Raw genomic sequence first — 24,483 nt, forward strand, 5'->3', positions numbered from 1 at the left:
TTACTTGGAAAAAATAGTTGATTTAGAGACAAGATTCAAGGGGTGGGGAGGTAAATAACTAACCTAGTTCCATTATACAAATATTTACATGGGAAAGGACCTTTGGTGGTTTCTGCTCTGGAATTTTCTACTCCAAATCCTAGTTTACAGCAGGAGCGACTCCAAAGCCAGATCAGGCTGTTCAGGTGGCTTCCGAACATCTCAAAGAATCTAGATTCCCCAGGATCTCTGGGTACCTTTTCTAGTGCAGAGCCAGAACCACCCTCAGGAGAAGAAATTTTTCCTCATGCTCTTTCAGAATTTCCCTTAATGCAACATGTTCCTGTCACCTCTCTCTTTCACTGTGTTGTTCTGAGAAGAGTTTGACTCCTCATTTTTTTCCTCCCCCCATGGGTATTGGAAGATAGTAATTATATCTCCCCCGGGCTTCTCCAAGCTGAACAAACTAGCCATCCTCAGCCTCTCCTCATGTGTCATGTGCTCCAGCACCCTAAGCATCATAATGATTGTTAACTGTACTCGCTCCACTTCATCATTGTCTCTCTTGCACTGCAAAGCTCAACCCAAGACTTTTTTCTTGATGTAACCTCATCTGTGCTGAGGCAAATAATAATTTCTCTTACCCTGATGGCTGTGCTTTTCCTAATACATCACACCAAGCAGATAAACGGCATTATCCCAAAGGCACACTATACTGCTGACGCACATTCAAGTTGAAAGTCTTGTTGCAGAGCTGTCCCCGTCAGTCAGTCGGTCCCTGGCCTGAAGTGAGGCTTAAGTTAGTTCCATTCCTGATGTGGGACTTAGCCTTGAACACCTTAATGGCATATTTTTAGTTTCCCTTCTATTTTTTTCCCCAAACTGTTATTCAGACACATAACAATAAATAGAATTCCCACCTAAAATGTTTCAAAATTGTTCACTTCATTGAGCAAGTGGATTATTTCTAACTAGCTATCTAAAGCAGAGAAGATAATATTTGATTCAAGCTTGTCTTTTTTTTTTTTTTTTTGTATTTGAAAATTACCTCAACAAGAACAATCTTATTTAGGCTGTTAGGCTAGTTAGCCTATCTGGAAAAGTTAGATCGCCAATGCCAAAGGGAAGGTAAATTGTGAAAACAGACTATTTAGCATGTAAGTAATAAACAGGCCGCTTTCATAACATACATATTTCTCAGAGGAAGAAACAGCAAGAAATCCTCTCGTCAGCAGAATGACTTTTATGAACAGTTGCATGTCTAAAGATTGATCAAGTCATTTTCCTAGCTCACTGAAGGGTGAAAATTCTCACCAGCCTTTCTGCTGCTTCTAAAATGACTATAGGAATAGAAACCCTGAAGAACCCTAGCTCATTAACCATGTGTTTTTACCTTTTCCAGTTGTGGGCTTCTATTTTTCTGTGGATAGATTAATTCCTTTGAAGAAAACTTTAGCATGCTAAAAATAAGCTTCCATAATAAAAGAAAGGAACGTCTTAATTCCTGGACACTTCATAGGTAGTGAATCAACACATACACACTCTTTCAGAGTCCTGTTAGACAAGTTCATCAGATCTATGCAATTATCCAGCCTTAAGTGCACATATCCAATCAGATGAAGAGCACCTGGTTTAAAAATTATTCCAAATAATATATAATATATTTTACTGAAGTTTCATTAATGTATTAATTCAGGGATATTACATATACTGCATCTTCACAAAATTTTAATGGTGGGCTTTAAAAATTCATTTTAGGCATTTTAGTATCATGAACAACCTGTCAAGAATAAAGAAGGAGAGCACATTAGGCATAGGTACAAACAATTTTAAGACAAAGGTAAAGTTGTATAGACAGCGCTCTTATCCTTAAAGCAATCGAAATTGTTTAGGGTGGTCTGGAAGAACACAGAGAACTAAAGGAAGCGATTAGGCAAACCCAGAAGATTCAGGCAGGATGACAAGAGATCCTTCTGCCCAATTACAGCTCTCTAAGTCTATGAAACAGTCACCTCAAGCACAGAAGCCCAAGAAGAAAGTGTGATTTTGGACTATCCAGGGTAGATCACAATGAAATAACATTCCAGACTTTCATGTATATTTTCTTCTGAGATAAATTTTCTTTTCAAGTTTGACTTTTGACCATTTTTTTATTTCCTGCAACTCCACATTCAAATATTTAATTATTCTGTAATCAGCTTCCAGATTCTTTCCTTATCTTACACATAGTTCAGACTCAATTTTTCATAAAGGTATCAAATCCACTTTAACCTCAGAGATATACTAATTCCATTTCTAAAAATTCTAATTGATTGGTCTGAATTAGATTCAGGCCTCCCACCTTATACTCTGACTATTGGGGGACAGAAGAACCTCAACAATCCCCTTTGGAGGTAGCAATTTTTTGCGAAGCAGAGCATCTCCTTTGTGGGTCTAGAGAATATTAGCTAGAGAGGAAAGCCTTTTCTGCCCAATGTCTTCTTTGTGTCGTCACAGAAATTTGCAGATGATGTGATCTGTTGTGAAGTCTGAAGCAGGAGGTGAATTAGTTTTGGACTGTATTAATTTTGCAGAGATTTTACAGTATTCTCAGAGACTTCTTAGAGTCAATTCTGGAGAGAGTGTAAAAGCAACCTGAACAGTAGAGCCAGCTGGCTCTTGTCAGCTCTCTGATTTCTCACTCTCACCTTTTAGATGTATAGTAACCTACAGTATTCCTTGGGCCATCTCCCTCCCTTGGATTTCAGCCATCAGCCTCAAGGCATTTCATGTGCTCAAGTCCTGTTCTGTGCAGTGCATCTGCTGTATAGCTGCACCTGGGATAGAAGAATGCTTTGGATATTTCCCTGACCAGAAACCATCCAAAGAAGATTCTATATGGTGAACAGCTACTCCATGGTGACTCTTAGGACTTCCATTCTCTTTTGCTAGACTGAACATAGTCCGTTTAGATGTATTTTGTTTTGAACTGCTGAACTCCAAGTGATAACCCAGGAGACTGGAATCTCCTCCCTAAATAAACATTGCACAGAGATATTGCAGATTTCCAGCCTGCCGATTCTTTGGCAAACATTCAGGTTCAACACCTTTAGTTCATTCTTGACTTTGTCTGGGAGTAACAACTGTCAGGAAGGGATGGTGACTGTGAAGGCTTCATCAATATTCCTGAAGAACCTACTAAACTGAGGAACATTCAAAGATTTTGAAATGAGAAATGTCATCTATTACCTGCCTTGCATGAACAAGCTGTTCCTTCTACAGTTAGCTCAGGCAACCAACTACAGGTTGAAGGGGAATCCTAAAATTGCATTTTGTGGGAGAACTGTTTCTTTTTCAGTCTCTGTATATCTTGTATGCCTTCTGCAGCTGCAATATCAGCCTAGAATATTCATCTTGGCTCATTGAAGAATGAAAGCTATTTGTTTGTTGAACTATTATTCCATGCTCCTCCTGGAGGAGAGCGCTAGTTTCTGCCATCTACATTGCTGTCTATTCCTAATCCCTGAAGACATCATAGTCTGTATGCATAGAGAGAAGCTGTAACGACTTCAGAGCAGGCTCCTTTCCTATGAAGTATATGGAAACCAAGGGGAAACACGTGAAGGGAACATACAAGATTTGGTAGAAAGATTTCTCCCATCTTTTTCTGGGATACTTCTGGAGGATCAGGGCCCACCTTCCACAATAGATTTAGCATAAATGATGAGCCCTATGTCGTCTTTCAATGTTTCACTGAGACTAGCATCCAAATACTCACACTTAATACCTTTATTTCCTTGGGCATTGTGAGGCAGTGAAACAGAGATACTGGACTGTAACTGCAGATGTTTATATTACCCACTGAACAATTAAGGAACTATTACAACCATTTTATCTTATCTATCATTTTAATAAATCAGGTATTGCATTGCCAGCAAAGATGAGTAGCTGACAGCACTACCTAGTGTTACGCAATGCCAATGAATGCTGAACAAGTGTTGACCATGTATTCAAGCATACTCCTGTATTCTTCTGCATCCTTTCTGCTCTTTCGTCTTCGGTTTCTGCATGCCATTTTGCAGACGCAGGTCAGCAGAGAGACATAGCCCTTTTCCTAATTTAGTTCTTCAACCTTGTATAGCCGTGGTGTAATACCTGTTGGCAAGATCCTCTGTTACCCCAGTCTTGCCCTTTCAGCAGGTTTGCCAGTAACTTCAGGCTTGACTTCTCATTTTCTTAAGCACAGCCTGCCCCATTAAAAGCAGGCGGAGTGGTTTTCATTCTCTCCTTATGAAAAGCATGATGCTGCATGTTGTTAGTACATTTCCTTAGGGTATCACCTTATTTTACTTAAGTTAATAAGCTGATGAAGAAGAAGATTCTTTCTTTCTTTTTTTCATTTTGGCAGATTAAGTTGGCTGGTTACAGACAGACAGAACCCCTGTGGCTCTCAGCATCAGAGATAATTGCAATGGGCATGCAGCCAATCTTTATTTTTCTTAAAAATTATTTATTTCTGTTAACAATGATGTCTTTATTTTCAAACTTTCCAGAGGGATCATTATGCATTGTATTCAGCTGAAGCTCCCATGCTGGGATGGAGCAAGATGAAAGGTTTGCATATTTAATTAGGATTCTTTTTCTACGCGAGTTTCCTGGTTAGAGCAGAGGGCTGGGAGTCAAAGAGACAGTTTGTGTTCTGCCAGTGTATTTCCATCTGTCAGAAAGAAAGGATTTGGTTACTGAATTTTGTATTATGACAAGAATCAATGATCCAGCCTACTTGAGACTGGCTGATGAACTTGAAATGGGAACAAAAATCCAGAAATAATGCAGGGAATATGTGCAATTTCTGCATGGATCTCAGATGTCGCCTGCTAAAAAATGCTGAGGCCTGACAGTGTAAGATTGAAGGTAATTTGACACCTTGTACAAAAGCTAGTCAAGTACAGTAAATGTGCAATTACCCTGGAATGCTAAATTACCACCCGAGTGAGAATCATATTTCCTCTGTGATGTTTTCATCAGCTCTCTAGTCATTTAAAAGCCGAATTATAGATCTTCTGGTTATACAAAATGTCTGACCTTTAAAAGGTGGATCATTCATGTATGTGTCTTGACAGTTCCCAAAAGTGTCTGATATCTTAAGAACAAAAGCCTCTAACCAAGTCTGTTTTGCTGATGCAGCAAAACTAGTTTCCTATTATCACTTTTTTTTTTTTTTTTTAAGATTATGAATGGGGAATTTTTATTGTTCCAGGCTCCGGGAATCTCCCCTGCTCCAGGCCTCGAAGGATAATGACGTGCAAGCTATTCAGAAACTTCTTGCTTGTAAAGCCTGTGGTATGCATTAGAGTGGTAGTGCCCCTTCCTATACTAGCCTTGTCTGAAATACTTTTGAGAAGAAAACTTCTGGGGTCGGCATGTTTGGATAACGGGCTCAGGGCTGCAACTGTGGCAGAGAATAAACTTGCCAGGGTGGAGTGGAAACAGCTGGATGGTGGGCATTCAGCACTGAGGTGGTTAACTTACTATTGTGTCACTAGGTGCAATGAAGGAGACAGCCCTTCATGTGGCTGCCTGGTACGGCAATGTGGATGCTGCTCAGGCTGTGATGGAGGCATCCCTGGAGCTTGTCAATGAAGTAATGACATCTGAGCTGTAAGCAGGTAAAAATGATGAGCTGAAAGGAGAGTGTCAGAACACCCAAATGGTCCAAAACGGTCCAATAATGGTCCAGATCCATCTTAGAGAATCACTCAGGATCCCAAACAGCCAGTGAAACTTATCTACTCAAGGACGTTTGATTTTATTGTCCCCTGACTCGGTTGCTTGACACCTCTGGATACTCTGCTCTCATTCCAAGAAGTGAACTGTGTACCTACACTGATCTAAAAAAACTGTGTATATATGCTGACCTAAGTAGCCCAGAAGTTTATTTTGTCCTTAGAATATATCCTGTTCTCAGCCTTTTTTCCCCATTTCTCATTCCCATTTGATTTGTCTGGATTGATAGTTGAGCAAGATCACTTCTTGATAACCTCTGCAGATATGTTTCAGTGCTTCAAGAAGCAGTATGGATTCATAAAATGATGCTTTTCCTTTCGGAAGTTCATTCTCACAGTTGTTGCTACACAGAGACATGCCAGAGGAAGCAATGTAAGCAGCCCTGGGGAGGAGCCTCCTCCCTGACCAAACACACTCAATGAGAGGAGAACGCATCTGAATTTCTTGTACATTCATGTAGCCCTCAGGAGCAGCAGTACTGATCCAGTTGTTTTGCCTAAATTTCAGTGTGAACGTTACATTTAACTCTGTGAATTTTTCAAGGAGGATGCCGCTTTTTTAGAATGGTTTTGTAGCAACTCTGTACATTGTGTGAGAATTGAATCCCCTTATTTCAGAAAAAGACTGAAAAGAAGTAGCAAATACAGTGATTTATGTGGGAAACCTAGCTATGGTCATTTGCCTGTCTCTGAACAATGGTCTTCATTTCTCTATGCCCCAGTTTCTCCATCTGCAAAATACCGTGAATTATTTCAGAGTCGTAAACAAAGGCTGATGTAAAATTTGGTGAACATTTCCAATGCTTGAGATACTCACACAGAAGTTATTACAGAAGCGTAAAAATGTGAGTAGGAACATAAGTGGAATAAACAAGGTGCTAAAACACTTTGAGAAATGCTGAGTATGAATATCATTCATTCTGAGTGGCAAGTCATTTCACAGTTGTAGTATCTGCCTTCAGGTCAAAACAAATTAAAGACTGCATGGCTGAAAAACTAGGCCAGATCCTGTGGTCCCTCTCACACGACAAAATCCAGATTGTCTTCTACAAAGTCACTCCTAACATGTAAATGAGATGAGAGTCTGAATTGAGAATTTCAAGACTCTAGAGAAATCATACACTTCATGTCCCCAGTTCCATGGATATTCGTTACTCATTCCCATGGAAATTTCTTTAAATCCTGTATTTTACCAAGTATCTCTCAGTTTTCCACTGATAAAATGCCTGTGGCTGTGCTGTGGATGTCTAATTGTTGTAGTGCTTCTGGCACATTTGGTATGCTATGATAGACAACAAGCAAATTGTGTATTACAGGGGAGACTGCTCTTCACATTGCTGTGGTGAATGAAACCATCAGTTTGGTGAAGGCAAGAATGGAAAAGGGAGCTGATGTCAAGAATCCTCGGGCCACGGGATAAGTTTTCAGACACAACAGTTACCATCTCATCTACTTTGGTATTTACCTGTGGCCTAAACTGCTGTGATGTTTTCATCCGTGACATGCTAGCTGGGTGTCTTTGCATCTGTGCTCCTTTTCTTCCTCTTTCTATCAATCTGTCTAATCAGTAGCACATCCATGTGTCTTCCATAAGCCCTAACTTCAGAATTGCCAAGGAAGGCAAATCTTGTCAGAGAACTTTGCTCCATAGGTTTGGTCTTCGTTAAAAAAGGAAGTAATCTTTAGTCCATGTACTGAAGTGGAACTGTTACCCATGGAGAAATGCCTGTCTGAGCCTGCAGTTAGCCTGATACAGTTAAAAGATGGACCAAACTTTAATCCTGGGTGTTGACTCTGTAATATAATGATATTGACAAGAGCTGTTAATGTAGTCATTAACTATCAACCATTACAGCACTAATACAACTAATCTGAAACTTCATACCGTGCTTGCTCTTGTGCCCAAGAGCATCAGCTCTTCCATGTCCAACTATTAAAACATTCAGCAACCTCAACTGTGAATGGAATTATGCAATATGAAATTCTGCTGTGTGTGGAAAGTAATACCAAACTAAAGTCAGCATAAAAATTATCTGAAGAACAAAAGTGTAGAATGTGCAAATGTATCCATACTGTTGAATAATGTTTTCTTCTCAAATGGAACTGTTCTTCTGTGGGTCCACATGTGTTGTAAGGAAATATTTGATATTTGATATGGTTTGTCCCTTAATATAATGCAGATGGCTTTGTGTCAGTGATATTGTTCACTTAAAATGTTACTGTCAGAAAGTATATATATACACATATATATATAAAATATTCACAGAATTTATCTACCATTTTGAAATTAAAGATCATTGTTTCAGACTGCACAGAGACTTATGATTTAGTCATCTGTCTTTCCTATTTCTTTCTCACGTGAATCTATTTCTTTCTGCTCTTCTTTCCTATAGTCTTCATGTCACATCACGTCATATCCTGTCACCACTTCTCATCTCACCTCACCTCATCTCATCTCATCATCTCATCTCATGACCTCATCATATGCTTCAAAGAAGCATACGACAACCATAGAGAGCAATTTTTCAAAAAGGTCTCAGAAAATATAACAAAAAGTAAAGGATTGAAATTTGATAAGCAAAAGTGTAGTCTGAGTATTAGGAAATATTTGTGATAGTACAGAATTTGAGATACAGAATATTAGTCAATTAGCAGACAAAGCACTGGTCACTTAGAACTAGAGCAGAAAAAGCAAAGAAGAATTATATGTTTGCTAACAGTCAGTAAGGCTCGCTCTTGACACAAAGCATCAATCTGTGTATAATAAAAAAACACTCCCTGAAATGTTGGAAGACATCTGCTGCCAGGATTTGGCAAGACAGAGAAGATGTGAGATCAGCATCGTGACTTGGTGCAGGACGGAATCATCTTTTCATTGTACTGTTAATCTGAATTACCCCTGAAGAGCAGAAAATCTCTGCAGGACAGATGGAAAAGAATGCAAACCCAAAACTGTTTTCATTTCCATATTTCATTTCTGTTTTCATTTCTCAAAATTCTTTAACTTGCTGGTCATATTTCTTCTCTCTATAAAGTTGGGTTTTTCCCTTAAGTGCTACTGGTCTGAACTGTCATTTGATAAAAACTGGAATATTGCAATAAAGGTCATTAGTTGATTTCTGTTAGACAATGATCTGGCCAATTTACTTAGTAATTGTCAATGCCATGATCTATCAGTGTAAGAAAATAAGTTTAGGAGTGAAATTTACTACTACTTTTTATACAGACCCTTCAGTTCTTTATCAGTCAGACATCTGTGGTGTGTATATATGTATATACCTGTGTTGGGTATATGTATGTACATGGAGGTTATATGTGCATGTACATATGTGTATATTAAACTTCTACTTTAATTTCTTTCCCAATAACATTAAAATTTACTCCTACTGAAACCAGTATCATAGATCTTTCCACCCCATTGAGTTTTCAACATTGTCCTCTAAAACAGCTACTGGTCCATTGTCTAATTTCAGATTGAGAAAGCATGAAAGCTTCCAAAAGAGGGTCACTTATCTTTCCATGTACTTGTTTAATGAATGCAAATTTTTGGAGAGTTAGACATTTTTCAGATAAATTTTGCTACAGATGGTGGTCTGATTTTACTCTTAATTACTTCACTGTAAATATAGTGACATTTCATTGAAGCAAAGGCATTTTAAGTGAACTACTTTTATGAGGAAAAAAATAATCTGTGTAAATAGAGCCATTAGGAGGCTTATCAACTCCTTTACATCCTACTCACACTATAAAATAAGAATGAAGTGGGACGTAGGCCTTGCACTGCTTCTCTGTACATGATGAACTTGTCTTAATGAATACTGAGTAGTTCTGTTTTGCCCTGTTAATAGAGACCATAAGTCGGAGCTAAGATTATACGAAGGAGTTAAGATTAATATAAACTATTCCTTTCCCTTCTTGTTTGTCCTTTCTGATGTTTGTAAATAATAGAGTCTTTTCTTTGTTATGCTTCTGCTTGCATGTCATTGTACGAACAGTTCTTTCTCTCCTGAAAAAAAACCTGTTATAAATCATGCCTCTGTCTATGTGGCTTTGCAGAAAAGGACCTGGGGGTCCTGATGGACACCAAGTTGAACATGAGCCGGAAATGTGCCCTTGCCACAAAAAAATCTAATGGTACCTTGGTCTGATTAGGAGGAATGCTGCCAGCAGATCAAGGGAGGTGATCATTCCCTTCTACTCAGCTCTGGTGAGGCCACACCTGGAGTCCTGTGCCCAGTTCTGGGTGGAGCTGCTGCATGAAGTCCAACAAAACGCCACTAAGACAATTTAGGTTACTGGAGCTTCACCCCTATGAGGCAAGGCTGAGAGACCTGGGGCTGTTCGACATGTACAGAAATCTGGAGGGATGCTTTAAAGAAGGTAGAGCCAGGCTCTTTTAAGAGGTGCCCAGTGACAGAACAAAAAGCAATCAGCACAAACTAAAACACAGGAGGTTCCGTCTGAACATCAGGAAACAATTTTTTACCGTGAGGGTGATAAAGCACTGGAGCAGGTTGCCCAGAGAAGTGGAATCTAGTTAGCCCTGTTCTCAAAAGTTTTGCTGCGTTTTTGTTCATTCTCAGGCTGTAGGTCCAAAGCAATTTCTCAGTTTCAAAATTCTTCCTGGATTTGCTCGTTGTTTGTGTCTTATGTTCTTCAGGCCCAGCCTGGAAGATCTTCTTTCTCCCTCCGCCTTCTCCTCTGAAGAACATACATCTTTCATTTGCTCTGCCTTTACTCTTTGCTATGACTTGATTCTCGTCAAAATTATTTTCTGTCTTTCTCAGGCAAAACCTCTACATTCCTCTGCTGCTTTCACCTTCAGCAAATAATTTGGAATGTTGTTGTGGGAATTTCAAATTAAGTGGTAGTGTGTAAATGGAGACATTTTTTGACACAGAGTTTTTCTGACTTTTTCATTAGTTTTGTTTAACTTCATGTTATTTCCTGCATTTCTTGTAACTGTTCTTCGGGAAAACATATTTGATCTTTCGCTGACTGTGCTGGGAGTGAGGAAATTGTGTATTTACTCATTGAAAATTGAGCTGATATCAGAGCACAAGATGCCTTGGGTAAGAAGTGTTCAATAACTTCTTTCAGATTTGCTTAAATGATGTGCTATCCCATTTTCCCAAACTGTTTCTGAGTGCTATCACTTCACTTTAAGAGTGCTAAAGTGTGAGGTTCAAACAGTCAAGTGAAAAACAGTAAAGAAGGATGGTCATAAATTTTACACAGTATATGGCCCTTCCAGAAGAATCTGGTCCATGTCAAGGTTTCTGAAGACAATCTGTAAATCAGTAATGGACAGCTGATCTCTCCAGTTTCCAGAAGTCTAAGTTCTGTTGATGTCCTTTGTGAAAGAATATTAGTTTCAGCTCAGCAAAATCTGTCCCTTATGACAAGGCACAACACTGTAGGGATGCGCATATGAAAAATTATGCCCAAGACTGGAATTTCAAAAGTATCAACAATACCAACTGAAAACCAAGGGGAGAAAACAAACTACTCTGGAGAGGTTGTGATACTAGAGCTACCTAGACAGAGAAAGGCTCAGTTGCAAACTGACTAGTCCTAAATCAGAAAGGAAAGAGGCTCTTGTACTGATATTCTATCACATCTACTTCAAGTCACCAGCAAACTACTTTTTTGATTTATTTCTTTTTTGTATATTGAAGGTCTCTACAAAGCAGGTGCCATCCTTAGGTTTTAAAGTGGATATGTTTGTAGTGCACTGAGTTGGTGCAGGTTACTAAGAAATTGCTATTACTGAAGCTGAGTAGGGACTACCTGAGAGTCTGCCTTAGCTAGGAGATAAGGGGTTTCATCTTATTGTTTCATAGAAGGTCTCATTTTCTGTCAGACCTCTACAGGTAACACTGTTATCCATATGCTGGTTCTTCAACCCAACAAGACCTTTGCCTGTCAGATATACAACCTCATCCTTTCTTATGAGAGCAATAACATGGAGCAGGAAGCCCTGGACCAGATTCCTAACAACAAGCAACTCACTCCATTCAAGCTAGCAGGCATGGAAGGCAACACGATAGTGAGTGTGTGAATAGCCTAAAACTGTTAGGCTATTACCTAAAACTGTTGCCACTGTATCACCTCCTGAACTGAAGGAGTTGATGGATTACCTGTGTATGGGAGCTGCAGAAATGCAGCTGCCCAAGGTAAAAAGTGCTATGACTGGACCTGTGCTGATCCAGAGAGAACTTCTCAACCCCTACATCATCATTGACAAGTTATCCTACCATGTATCACAGCACCAGTCTGGTCAGTGGTGACTTAGGAGACAAAACTTCTGTTACTAATCACCTAGCATTACAGCAAGGGCTTGGGTTAATCCTGGATGAGGGAAAAGAGGACCTCTGTTAAACTGGTAGTGCTTGTAATACATGGGGATTTTTGGAAGTCTGTCCACCTTGCTATTGACCCCGATCAGCTTACTTAGCCTGAGAAACTGAGGCTGAGCCTGAGAAACTAACACCAGAGACTGACAAGTTCTGTTTTCCCTTCGCAGGAGAGCAAGGCAGTTGGTAAATCTGGGGAGACTATAAAGCCAATTGGTTTAAGTAAATGTTTTTATTGTTTCAATTGTTCCCACCTCATTAATTAGATATTTCAGCACCTCATGCAGAAAAGAAAACATGTCCAGTGAAATTTTGGCCCCCGACCTCCATCTTGTATGACCTCACTGAGTTTGACTCATGCGAAGATTCTCTCTTGGAATTTATCATCGACACAATGAAGACAGAAGTATATTATTTGATCTCTAACTTCTTCTTTCACTGAGAAAGTCTTGCACACTTTCTAAATAGCCCAGAATATTAGAACTGTCCACATGTTGAAAGCTAGGAGTGCAGCTGTTACAGTGGAACATCACAACTGGCATAATCTCAGAGGAATTTGGGCTGAATGTCCAAGAATGGCCTGGTACCAGTGTCCTCTTTTCCTCCTAAGTGCCCCCTTATCCTATTTTCTTCCTCTGATGTTATTACGGCAGTGTTTATCTAGTGAGTACACCGGGTCTTTAAATAGGTGTAGTGGCAGTAAAGGAGTGAATAGGCCAGTGAGAAAAACTGTTGCTTTTTCTATTAGTCTTTCTCTGCCTGTGGCATTTTGATCATTCGTGTTTGACAGTAAGAGTGAGGTACAGCTAAGACTGGAAGGTTTACCTTCATCTTCGTCATTCTGTGATATTCTATGATCTTGGGTTTTGATAACTTTGGCAATAACTGTCTTCCCAGTCTGGGGTGAGTTGTTCATAGGTTACTCTTCTCCTGATTGACAATGTAAATTTAGTCTGGTTTCTTTTTTGAGGCCCAGGTGATCCTTGATCTTACTCCTGTCACTGAGCTGGTGAGTCTGAAGTGGAATAAATATGGAAGTAGCTGTTTCTGTATACTGGTTGTGTTTTGTGCTCTACATGATCTGCTTCACCATGTGCTGCATTTACCGACCTCTGAAACTTCAAGACAGCACCAAAACAGATTAAAGAGACAATACAATACATGTACAGAAACTGCTGCACGTGTCTGATTCTTCTTGTCCCCTTCATATCCCAAAGTGACTAAGCTTACACAGGGAGTCCTTAGTGTCAGCCACCAAGGTTGGGAATGACTGCAAAAGACCGACACTCTGCAGACGTAATGGAGTGACTCAAGAGCTTCACCCTAACTTTCCCAGGTCAAAATAACAAGGCAGCATAGGCTTCAGTATGTCCTAGAAGCATATTTGGATTTCCTGAATAAGCTTTTATGCCCTACATTGAAACTCAGCGTGACACCGCAATAGATCGCCCATTATTTAGGGATCCAATATTTCTCATAGTCATAGTGCGTCACTACAAAGGAAGAAGTAGCACTTCCTCCTGAGAAGCACACTTAAATCCTACAACACAGTCCAAAACATTAAGGTATTCTACAGCTGGCTACTTCCAGTTCTGGGGATATTTAGGCTACATGATATAGTCAAGATAGGGGACAGGTCCCCCACATGTGGAGTAGCTAAACAAGTGGCTATTACGTGATTCTGTATTAGTCTGCCTTTTTTATTCAAAACCTCTTTCCTCATTCTCTTCTTGTTCTTGTGTGTGAAAGGTATGTAAAGGTGTTAATGGAGAGCTCTGCTTACCAATACCTCTCAGAAACTGACGATTTATTTCCATTTTACAGATGAAGAAAGAGAGTCATGGAAGAGAAAAAGCTAGCACTTTGAAAACTGCTTGTGATTTTTAGTGCCCCAGTTCAATGGACAACATGAAATATCCATGGCCATATTCTGTGGAGTAGGTATCCACAATTCCAGGTGAATTCTTTGGCAGTTAAAATGCCCAGAACCTCTCAAAATCATCTGCTACTAGGTTGTCTACAACTGTGAACCTGACTGTGAGATAATTAGGTAGACATCTTCTGTTAGCAGTTGAGACCTAAATCAGTTCTCCTAGCCTAAGTCCTCCTCAGTTCTCCAGGCTGCAGAGTTTCATAATGACACTGAGAACTATGACAGAAGCTATACCATAAGGAGGATTTGTTTGTATTGATCACCACTGGGACATCTTAAATGAAGCCTTATGGCTCCAATCTTTATCAGTTTCTAACATATCCTATGTGACTCCTGAAGATAACCGCCGGCTGGTCGGGGAACTGGTCACACCGACAGGGGATACAATAATATTGATCTTGAAGGTAAATGAGAACTTTTTATGTTTATAATATTTCCTCAGTCAACACAATCTTAAAAAACTATATCCTCTTACCTAAATAGCTCAGATGGGGAGCTATGGATCACAGGCTTGGGCATTCAGGTGTTAAAGTCTTTTGTGGATCTGGATGCTCATGCTGTAAAATTATCCTGTCATTTATTATATAACTCTAATGATGCTGTACTGTTGGGGTTGCATTGGACTGCAGTCTATGTGTTCCATCTTAGCAACTCAATGGTTTGTCCACACATTGCTGGGGATCTGTGATCCCACTCACATGGGAACTTACCATGTGAATTATCTAGTCTTTTGATCTGGTGACAGAAATAAAGAATAACCTGAACTCCTTCCAGTTCTCTTTTCAAATTGAGCCGTCATAGTCAAGATCCTGATATCATAGTCAAGATACTGAACTGCTCTTACATTCTTAAGTAATGGTATCCTTAATATCCTAGTCATCGATCTACACTGTTTTTTCATTTTTTGGCATACCGACTGGACTCAAAGGTCCATTCTTGGATTTCCTCTGTCTTGTTTGATCATCTGGTTAGATGGCAGCATAGGCAAAACAAAGTATAGGTTTCTCCCTAGTCCCATGAATGTAAACTGGAGAACTGATTTCATTTTCTTCAGGTTTTTAGTGTACCAGTGAATAACACGAGGAATATTTTTTCTCTGAGGATGAAATGTACCATGTAAATGGTACTTGGTGGGTGGACTCTAATAGGCTGACAGCAGAATGACTTGACACTCTGAATCAATATGTTGAAGTGTCTGTAAGAAGTGGCTATAAAATAAGACTGTTTCCTGCTCTATAAAATTGTTGCCCTAAATCATAAACATCAATAGCCATATTATAGCAGTATCACAGTCAAGATTTTTTGGTCTATTATTTTGCAGAATAGATTGATAATACTGATTAAAGACTGCTTAACATTGTAAAATACTAATACAAAGATCCATTTTTTGAAAACTCTCATCCAAGGATAGTCCTTCACTGCTGGGAAAAAAAGAGTGCACATTCTATATACATAGAATGAATTTCCTAAAAAAAACACTTATGTCAGAAGTATCTGTGTGTCCTCGCACACACAGTCCTGTCCACAAAGAAAATTGTGAAAGGCTTACTGTGGTCTGTGGGTGAATAAACAGTGAATAGAGTCACTGTGAAAGGCTGGCTTCCTGCCCATGTATAGTATCAGTGAGACTGGTTTCGCGTATTCTTGATATTCTCCTCTTAAAAAGTAGGGCCAAAAATGTGATGAAGAAGAGAACCATAACAATGATGGGAGGGCCAAAGGAGATGTGTGACAGAGAGACATTTAAATATTTCACTTTTTTAGTGTATAAAGAAGTGAATAGGTGACCTGATGATGGTGGAAAATGCAGAAATACCAGATTACAAACAGTTCTTTATTCTAATTGTGTAGTGTACAAAAAAAGCCAGGCAAACTGCAATTAAAAATTATCGTAAAGGTAAGATTGAGTAGCCATGGGGAAAACCAGTCCAAGGTTCTGGTAGATTCATTATTCCTGAATTAATCAAGATTAGATGCCTTTCTAGCCAAGATTATTCAGTTGAGTGTAAATTGACTAACAGTGGGTAAAGAGGTGAAATATGATGTCCTGGAGGGTAAAGGAGATCAGACTAGATGATCAGTGTTCCCTCTCTGCCTGAATTTCCATGGCAATATGCCCATGGTTCTTTGTGAGAAGACTTTGTTTTATTGCTAGTATTTTGTCTAACCTGAAGATGATATTTGGAGATCTCATGTGCAGATTTAGGTCTATAAAGGGAGGGCTTGTTCAGAGGATCTAAATTCAGGATAAGAATTCAGAGGAAGAGAAGAGGACTGCTAGAATTTGATCCCAATTTCTGAAAAATTCTGATACCTGTAGTAAGAAAGAATATACATTCTCATTCTTCTTCAGAAGTAATATGGATTTACTGTTGTTATTGATGTGTTCCCTAAAATTTCATGAAATGTATGATGATTGAATGCAGCATAGCCAAGCATTGTAGTTGTCTTGCAATATAATGTCTGCATGATGTAGACCTTATACTTCTTTCATTCCAGCCTGCTTGGGTAACTCAGGAGGTGAGAACAGAATATTGGCCCATCAGTACACAATAGGACACTGAACTCAGGAGCATTGAAGACCATAAGAAGAGCTAATTCAAGGAGTTATAAGTAAATACACTGAGACATATAAAGGAGACATGGCTGTCTTGTCCTATTGTTTAGGCTAAAATTTGATGCTGTAGTTTACAGAGACAATCAGGTTATGCTGGCCAAGCCCATGATAACAGTCTTGGGGTTTTTTCCTTTCCCTCTTCTTTTTCCTCCTCTCTTTTCTCTTAGCTTTTTATACCACCTCCCAGACCCAGGATCCCCATGAGTTGGGCCACTTCCACAACTAGCCCATGGCACTTTTAGCAACTTTGAGCTCTTCCTCACCATTATTGATGGACCTGACAACTATGAAGTGGACCTGCCCTTCATGTATGGCATCGCTTACTCAGCCGTTGCTGTTGTGGCTCCTTATGCCCAACTTGCTCATTGCCAAGAAGGGTGGCACCCAATGGAGAGTGGCTCATAGAATCATAGAATCATAGGGTTGGAAGGGACCTCTGGAGATCATCTAGTCCAACCCCCCTGCCAGAGCAGGGTCACCTTAGAGCAGGTTGCACAGGAATGCATCCAGGCAGGTTTTGAATGTCTCCAGAGAAGGAGAGTCCACCACGTCTCTGGGCAGCCTGTTCCAGTGCTCTGCCACCTTCAAATTAAAGTTCCTCCTTATGTTTAGGTGGAACTTCCTATGCTCAAGTTTGTGCCCATTACCTCTTGCCCATTACCTGTCGCTGGGCACCATTGAAAAGAGCCTGGCCCCATCCTCCTGACATCCACCCTTTAAGTATTTATAAGCGTTGATGAGGTCCCCCCTCAGCCGTCTTTTTTCCAGACTAAAAAGACCCAAATCCCTCAGCCTTTCTTCATAAGAGAGATGTTCCAGTCCCCTGATCATCTTTGTAGCCCTTTGCTGTACCCTGTCTTTCTTGAACTGGGGAGCCCAGAACTGGACACAGTAGTTCAGGTGCGGCCATACCAAGGCAGAGTAGAGGGGGAGGATGACCTCCCTCGACCTGCTGGCCACACTCTTCTTGATGCACCCCGGGATGCCGTTGGCCTTCTTGGCCACAAGGGCACAATGCTGGCTCATGGTCATCCTGTTGCCCACCAGTACTCCCAGGTCTCTTTCCACTGAGCTGCTCTCCAGCAGGTCAGCCCCCAACCCGTACTGGTGCATGGGGTTATTCCTCCCCAGGTGCAGCACCCTACACTTGCCCTTGTTGAATTTCATAAGGTTCCTCTTTTCCCAAATCTCCAACCGGTCTAGGTCTCTCTGTATGGCTGCACAGCCTTCTGGTGTGTCAGCCATCCCCCCCCGCCAGCTTTGTGTCATCAGCAAACTTGCTGAAGGTGCACTATATCCCCTCATCCAGGTCATTGATAAATATATTGAAGAGGACTGGGCCCAGTACTGACCCCTGGGGAACACCACTCATCACTGACCTTCAACTAGACTCTGTACCCCTAATCACGACCCTCTGAGCTCTGTCTTTCAACCAGTTATCTATCCACCTTACTGTCCATTCATCTAACCCGCTCTTCCTAAGCTTCCCTATGCCCTAAGCTTCCTAAGCTTCCCTATGAGGATGCTGTGGGAGACCATGTCGAACACCTTGCTTAAGTCAAGGTAGACCACATCTACTGCCCTCACCTCATCTGTCCATCCAGTCATGCCATGAGTAGGATGACCTTGCTCTACAGGTCATCCTGTAGAGCACAGGTGAGAAAATTGTTTGACTATGTAACTCCTTGTTGTGAATTATGAAGAGTGCGCTGGAAGGGACAGACTGCTTGCCAGTCCTGGAAGGGGCCGATTTGGGATCCCATTGACAAGTGAGGTATGTTCAGTTAAGAAGATTTGTGTATTTTCTTATGGAGGTAAGAACTGAATTCTTATGAGCAAAGGTAGGGCTAGATGAGAAGTATGTGTAAATGTTTCATGAATTTAAAGGTGATTAGAAGTGCGAATTTTATCTTTGCTTCTTTGATCTCATGGCAACTATGGAAATATTCTGTTTCCTCTGTTTCTGCATCCCTCAGTGCCTGCAAATATTTGCATATCCATTTATTTATTTACTGCAGATTGTTTCTAATACTGCCATGCTGGAGAGGAAGCTTCCATGATGCCTCTGTCCTGGCACAAATATGGTCTAGGGGACAGGTAGTATCTCAAGTAAATTCTGTTAGAGTAGACAGCACGGTAAATTCATGTGTAAATCTATCAGGAAGGGCTACTCTGTTCTAAGAAGTCAGACCCAGTGAAACAAACCACGTAATGCCGGATAGGATTGTTGGGATCTGTTGTGGAGTTCTGAAATCTGAGGCTGGACAAGAACCAGGAAAAAGATGGAATCAGAGCTTTAAAAACATTGTTATATGACACTAGGTCCCACACCTATACCCCAAGTAGAGAATTTTTATCTATAGTTCATCACAAAGTGAGGAGCATACATCATGAAGTGAGCAACACAGCTTATAGGAGTCCTAACCAAATGGCTCAGCATAGTCACAGGCCCATAAACCATCACTTCTAGAAAATGTCTCTTCATGCTTAATCTTGAGTATCATGCAGTTCTTTTCCATTCGCTCCCACTCCTGAACTGCACTCTTTTAAACAATTCCTGTGTCCTACCTAAATGACTTGGGATGATACCCAGGTGGCATGGAAATTCTCTCTCATTGTTTGACCTCGTCAAACAAAGATTAAGGACAGATATTATTGCTTGCACGCAAAAAGCATATCAAATTCCTTTCTGAAGGGAAGGAGTCATTTCATAATCATAAGAAAAGGGACCTCACCTAGGTCTGTGGTACTGAAAGCTGAATTTACAGTCCAAGCTTGCCAGTTGTGCCACACTTTGACTGCGGCTGGATAAGAGAAGTCTTAAGAACAGTTCATTGATTTTATGTTATATATTTACGTGAAGCTACTCAACCTAAGATCCTCAGTGTTAGCTTAATAACTTAGTGCTATTTCCTAGAGAAGTTTAAAAAACATCCTAAATTTGAATAGAACCAGTCTAGCAGTCCTAACAATAACTACTACATCCTCACTAAGTTCTATGTGCATGCAGTTAAGCGGCTGTTCACATGAATCTAGGTATGTCCCTAGCCTGACATTTACTTTCTTAATTGTTAGGTTTGATAGACTGATCTTTCAGTTTGCAATAATATTTCACCTGTCAAAAAAATATATTGTTTCTCAGTACAAATTTCAGGCAACCCAGTTGTTGGACTACTGCTACTTTTACTGTAGTTCTCTTCATTGCGGAAAACCACATTTATTTATCTTCATAATCGTTATTATTGCTGCTGTTGGTTTATTCTTGTCATGAGTCGGCAGAGATGACAGGTTAAAAATAGCAACAGTTCTGCAACTGAACTCATAGTAGACACACGAGGTGCCTAATGTACACATGTACACATTAGATGTACATTATAATTACTGTCCTTTTTAACAGAGCAACACTAACAGATATATTTATAAATAACTTATTTCAGATAGTGCCTTCTCATTCATATCTTTCAAACTATCTGACTTCTCTGAATGAACCTGATTTTCTTATTTTTTAATCTCCTGTTCACTTGCAGAGTCAATATGGTTCGAAGAAGACTAGAGTCTGTTCTCAGCAACAGGATTGTTTATAAATGATCAATCTGTTACAGCTGTCCAAATGCATGAACAGAAGTCGGTTTGTATAAAAGTTAGCAAAATGCAATGAGAGAATTGCATAGTTGTAACTAAAATTCTAGTTTTAGCCAGCAGTATGTAGAATTTCCAGTGCCACTGTAAACTAGAAAAAATCCAACCTTACTTAGCATGGCCTGAGTTTAAGGGATTAGTTTGCAGAAATAAACAGCATTGCTCTGTTAGCTAAGCACACTTGGTCCTGTATAAGAGGCACAAATAACAGACCGAACTCTATTAAATAGTTGAGGCATAGATGCCAAGACGCCAACCCATTGTTCATGCAAAGAACAAAGGTCATGGAAGAAACTAGAAAGAAATCTTTATATGTTTTCATGAATCTACTTGTTTCAACTGAAAGTTTTCTCATCATGCAGAAAAGGGAGATAAATTATAAAAATATATAAGCTACAAGGCAGTTAAGCCTCCTCTTCTGTGTTTCATGTAGCAGATAGATAGAACACCAGGGGGGAGTAATTCCTCTTTGAACCGGTCCAAGTTGCAAAATGGCAAACTCTAGAAGAAGACACAGTGATTTCTCATTAGCTCAGTGCAGCCCTTCAGTAACACAGAGGTGGAACAGGTTCACACACGGAGCGGAGCGTGATGGTCTTGAACACCACAACAAAAAGTAAATTCTGAGGGAGGTGCCAGTCAGCTTAATAACATGGGTATTGTCTGGGACTAAGGAAGCTACAGCAGCTTCTTTCTTTCTAGCTAGTCCCAGGTGCTGAATGCATTTGTACTAAACAGACAGTCTCTTTCAGCTCTCCTTCAGTAGCACTAAGCAACTTGTGCTCCCCTAACTAGCCTTAATATAGTGCTGTCGAAGTATGCACTATCGCATGCTTGAATTTAAAAATTAAAATTTTAAAAATTTTGGAATTTAAAACAAACCAACAAAACAAAAAATGGGGGCTGCAAGCCATATCATCTGCACGTGCACTGAGGATACTTGGGTGCCAAACATAGAAATCACTGTGTAAGTCATACTGTCATCAAGCCTTTCCTCAACATCATTTCAGGCATGGGTGCAAATACCTTAGCTTAAGTGCTTGTCTTCAAATAATCTGGGTGAGCAGGGCCTGCTTTTGCCATAAACATGCCATGGCTTAGTGAGGCAGGGGGTGCACAGACATGTAGCTCCTGGCTGAGAATTCCACTTGGCTGCCAAAGCAGCATAGGTGGGAACTTGCTTGCCTGATGTGCTCTTTGGCAGCACAATGTGTTAACTGACATACTGGTGCAGACCCAATTGTCTGTCTGGGAGACCGTCCAGCAACAGACACCAAAAAAGGGAGGTGCAAAGAACCTCACCAGGAGTAATTACAAAACAGCTTGCCTTAAGGTGAAGTTTCTTCCTGTTTCCAGATAGTAAAAAGTTGGTGTTCAAGCAGAAGAGCTATTTGAATATATTCTTTCCAGCTGTAAGTATGAGTCTTCTGAGTTTTCATACAAATGCTTAATGCCCTCATGAAAGTCTATGCATTGATACCTGTGCATTTAATTTACTCAGTCTTCTTATGCGCTGCATATTATAGATACCATAGGACTAAATGTGAGCAATAACTTATTAATCTCTCATTGCTTCTCTGGCAAAGACTATGGCTCTGTAAGTCTTTTTTTGTGCATTGTTTCTCACTCTTCTGGTGAAAGACAGATATTAGGTGCCTAGGTGAGTCCCACTCCTTTCCCTCCCGACTCTCATCCCTACCTGTTGAGGGTGCACACTGCAGGACATCCCAGATGATGTCTGCGGAAACAGAATGTAGGATTTCTGTTTTCACATAAGATTGAGAAAATTGAGATCAGGATATTTCTAATGCTTTTGCCACGACTGCCTTTCCTCCATGCTTGCAGAGTTGAGGACTGACATGATGACAAATCAGAGGGCTGGAGCACCTCTCCTATGAGGACAGGCTGAGAGAGCCGGCGTTGTTCAGCCTGGAGAAGAGAAGGCCTTCCAGTACCTGAAGGGGGCCTACAGGAAAGATCGGGACGGACTCCTTATCAGGGAGTGTAGCAATAGGACAAGTGGTAACGGTTTTAAACTGAAAGAGGGGAGACTTAGTTTAGATATGAGGAAGAAACTCTTTACTGTGAGGGTGGTGAGACACTGGAACAGGTTGCCCAGAGAAGTTGTGGATGCCCCTTCCCTGGAAGTGTCCAAGGCCAGGTTGGATGGGGCTTTGAGCAGCCTGGTCTAGTGGGAGGGGGTTGAACAAAATCTTTAAGATCCCTTTCAACACAAACCATTCTATGATTCTATGAAATAACACAAGATGCATTGCAATACAAGAGGTTTCACATCCCAAGTTATGGAAGAAGTAGTCTGAAAATAACGAATATCCTGAGAATAAAGAGAATGGTCAGACTTCTTACAGAAAACAGTCACCTTTTTATGCTCATTCTGCGACCTCAAATCTGTCCCTGTGCAGTTCTAGCCACAGCTAGGACATCCTGACACTCAACCCCTTGGAACTATCATAGGAACACTTCAAGCTTGCCTCAGAACAGGAGGACGAAGAAATCTATGTCTGTTTTTGTATAGCAAGTAAATCCCTTTCCTCTGACTGTGAAAACAACATTGCCATAGCTTTCATATGCAAAAGTAAATGTCCTACTGATTGAACTACCACCAAGCATTTAATTTCACTGCAGCTCCCTATAATGGGCTACTAAGCCTCATTATCATTGATATGAGATTCAGACAAGGCTCCCATTTTTTCTCCCATTGCATAGGGAGAAGGTACTTTCTGCATGTAAATTTCCACTATGCTGCAAAGAGGCCATAGGATTTAAGTAGGTGACCAATTTCTCCACTAATCTTGACCACCCAAGACATGGAAAATATAGCCTGCTGTATTTCCCCAAATGGGCCACAAAGCTTCAAGAATACACTCATACATGAACGCCTATATATGCATTGCTGTTCTCTGGTGAATAAATATGGAAGATGCTAGAGACCACAGATTCCCCGCAACATCTTGTGCTCAATATGCTTTCTGAAGAGGACAACATTTGTTCAGTCTCAGATGTTGTAGGTGGAGCTGACAGTCAGTATACACGTAACTGGATTTGTAAGTATTACAAGTTTGTAGAAACCCCTTAAAAAGCAACAGACTCAAAATTTTCTAGGGTTTCACTCCAGTCTATGTGGGTTTTTTCTTAATCTTCACACTGTCTTTGTACTGCTGTGAATGTTTTATTCCTGTTTCCTTGTATTGTTTTTGTATTGACTTTTCATACCTCGAAAGAATGCACTGCTATTCTCCCTCTTCAACTAAAAAAACCCAACATATGTTGCTCTAATGTTGTAATAAAGAGTCTGAACTGTGTTGGCTATTCTAGTGCAACTATTCTGGAGCACCTCCTGTCATCTTATGGGACTCTTCAGTAACTATCAAACATGGTTTCTCAGCCTTCAGTTGCTGGGATGGCTGGGGGAATCCTTAAATCTTTACAGGAGTGGTATCGGCAGAAGTTGTGGTATTCTAACCTTGACAGCTGGAGAAATACAGTAAGTTGACGACTAGTTCACAGTGAGCTCACAGATGGGCACAGATTGAAACAGCTGGCATTATTTCCTCTATAGACACAAAGAAGATACCTTTTTATGCAATGTCTTCATTGGGGTCTTCCTTAACAAGGCCATTTCCATTTCCCTTCCTATGTGTTGGTCAGGTGGACAAGTGTACAGTTTATGAGGTTTCCTCTCAAGCTCAGATTCATGTTTTCATACTCCTGCATACGGATAGATACAGAAATACAGTCTTGAAGCTCTGCTCCTCCTCAAAGCAGATCTTTCCTTAATCAGGCACTAATCTGTCTGAAGGGAGATATAAGCTCTGTCATTCTGGTCGTTGTCATGCACCACTGTTTATTCCACGGACATTGTTATACGGTTTTTAAGGACTGAAGTGACTTGTGGGACTGGTACCCTTCCCTGATCACTCTTGGCAAGAACTTGTGAAAGAGTTTCACCTTCCTTATTCCAGCTGTCTATTTGGAGTTGACTTCTGCAGGTCTGCATTTTCTTCAGAAAGAATCTTCAACCAACTGTGCCCATTGATGCAGCTGGTTAGCGTGAAAAAAAGAACAAGTATTTTTCAGCAGCAAAGGGCTTCAGATTTTTTTCTGTAACACTCTTTACTATTTGTAAGGGGGTCAGAAGAGAACAAACCCCAAATCCTGGGTGCTCAGGATTTC

The 24,483-nt window shown here is 40.4% G+C and overlaps 1 pseudogene; it reads left to right on the top strand.

Moving 5' to 3' along the window:
- The first annotated feature begins 4,555 nt into the window (after window positions 1–4,555).
- On the top strand, window positions 4,556–13,320 carry LOC134522754 (transient receptor potential cation channel subfamily V member 6-like; annotated as a pseudogene).
- Window positions 13,321–24,483: the final 11,163 nt, after the last annotated feature.

Source organism: Chroicocephalus ridibundus, chromosome 1, assembly GCF_963924245.1.
Source record: "Chroicocephalus ridibundus chromosome 1, bChrRid1.1, whole genome shotgun sequence".
In the NCBI taxonomy this organism is placed as follows: domain Eukaryota; kingdom Metazoa; phylum Chordata; class Aves; order Charadriiformes; family Laridae; genus Chroicocephalus; species Chroicocephalus ridibundus.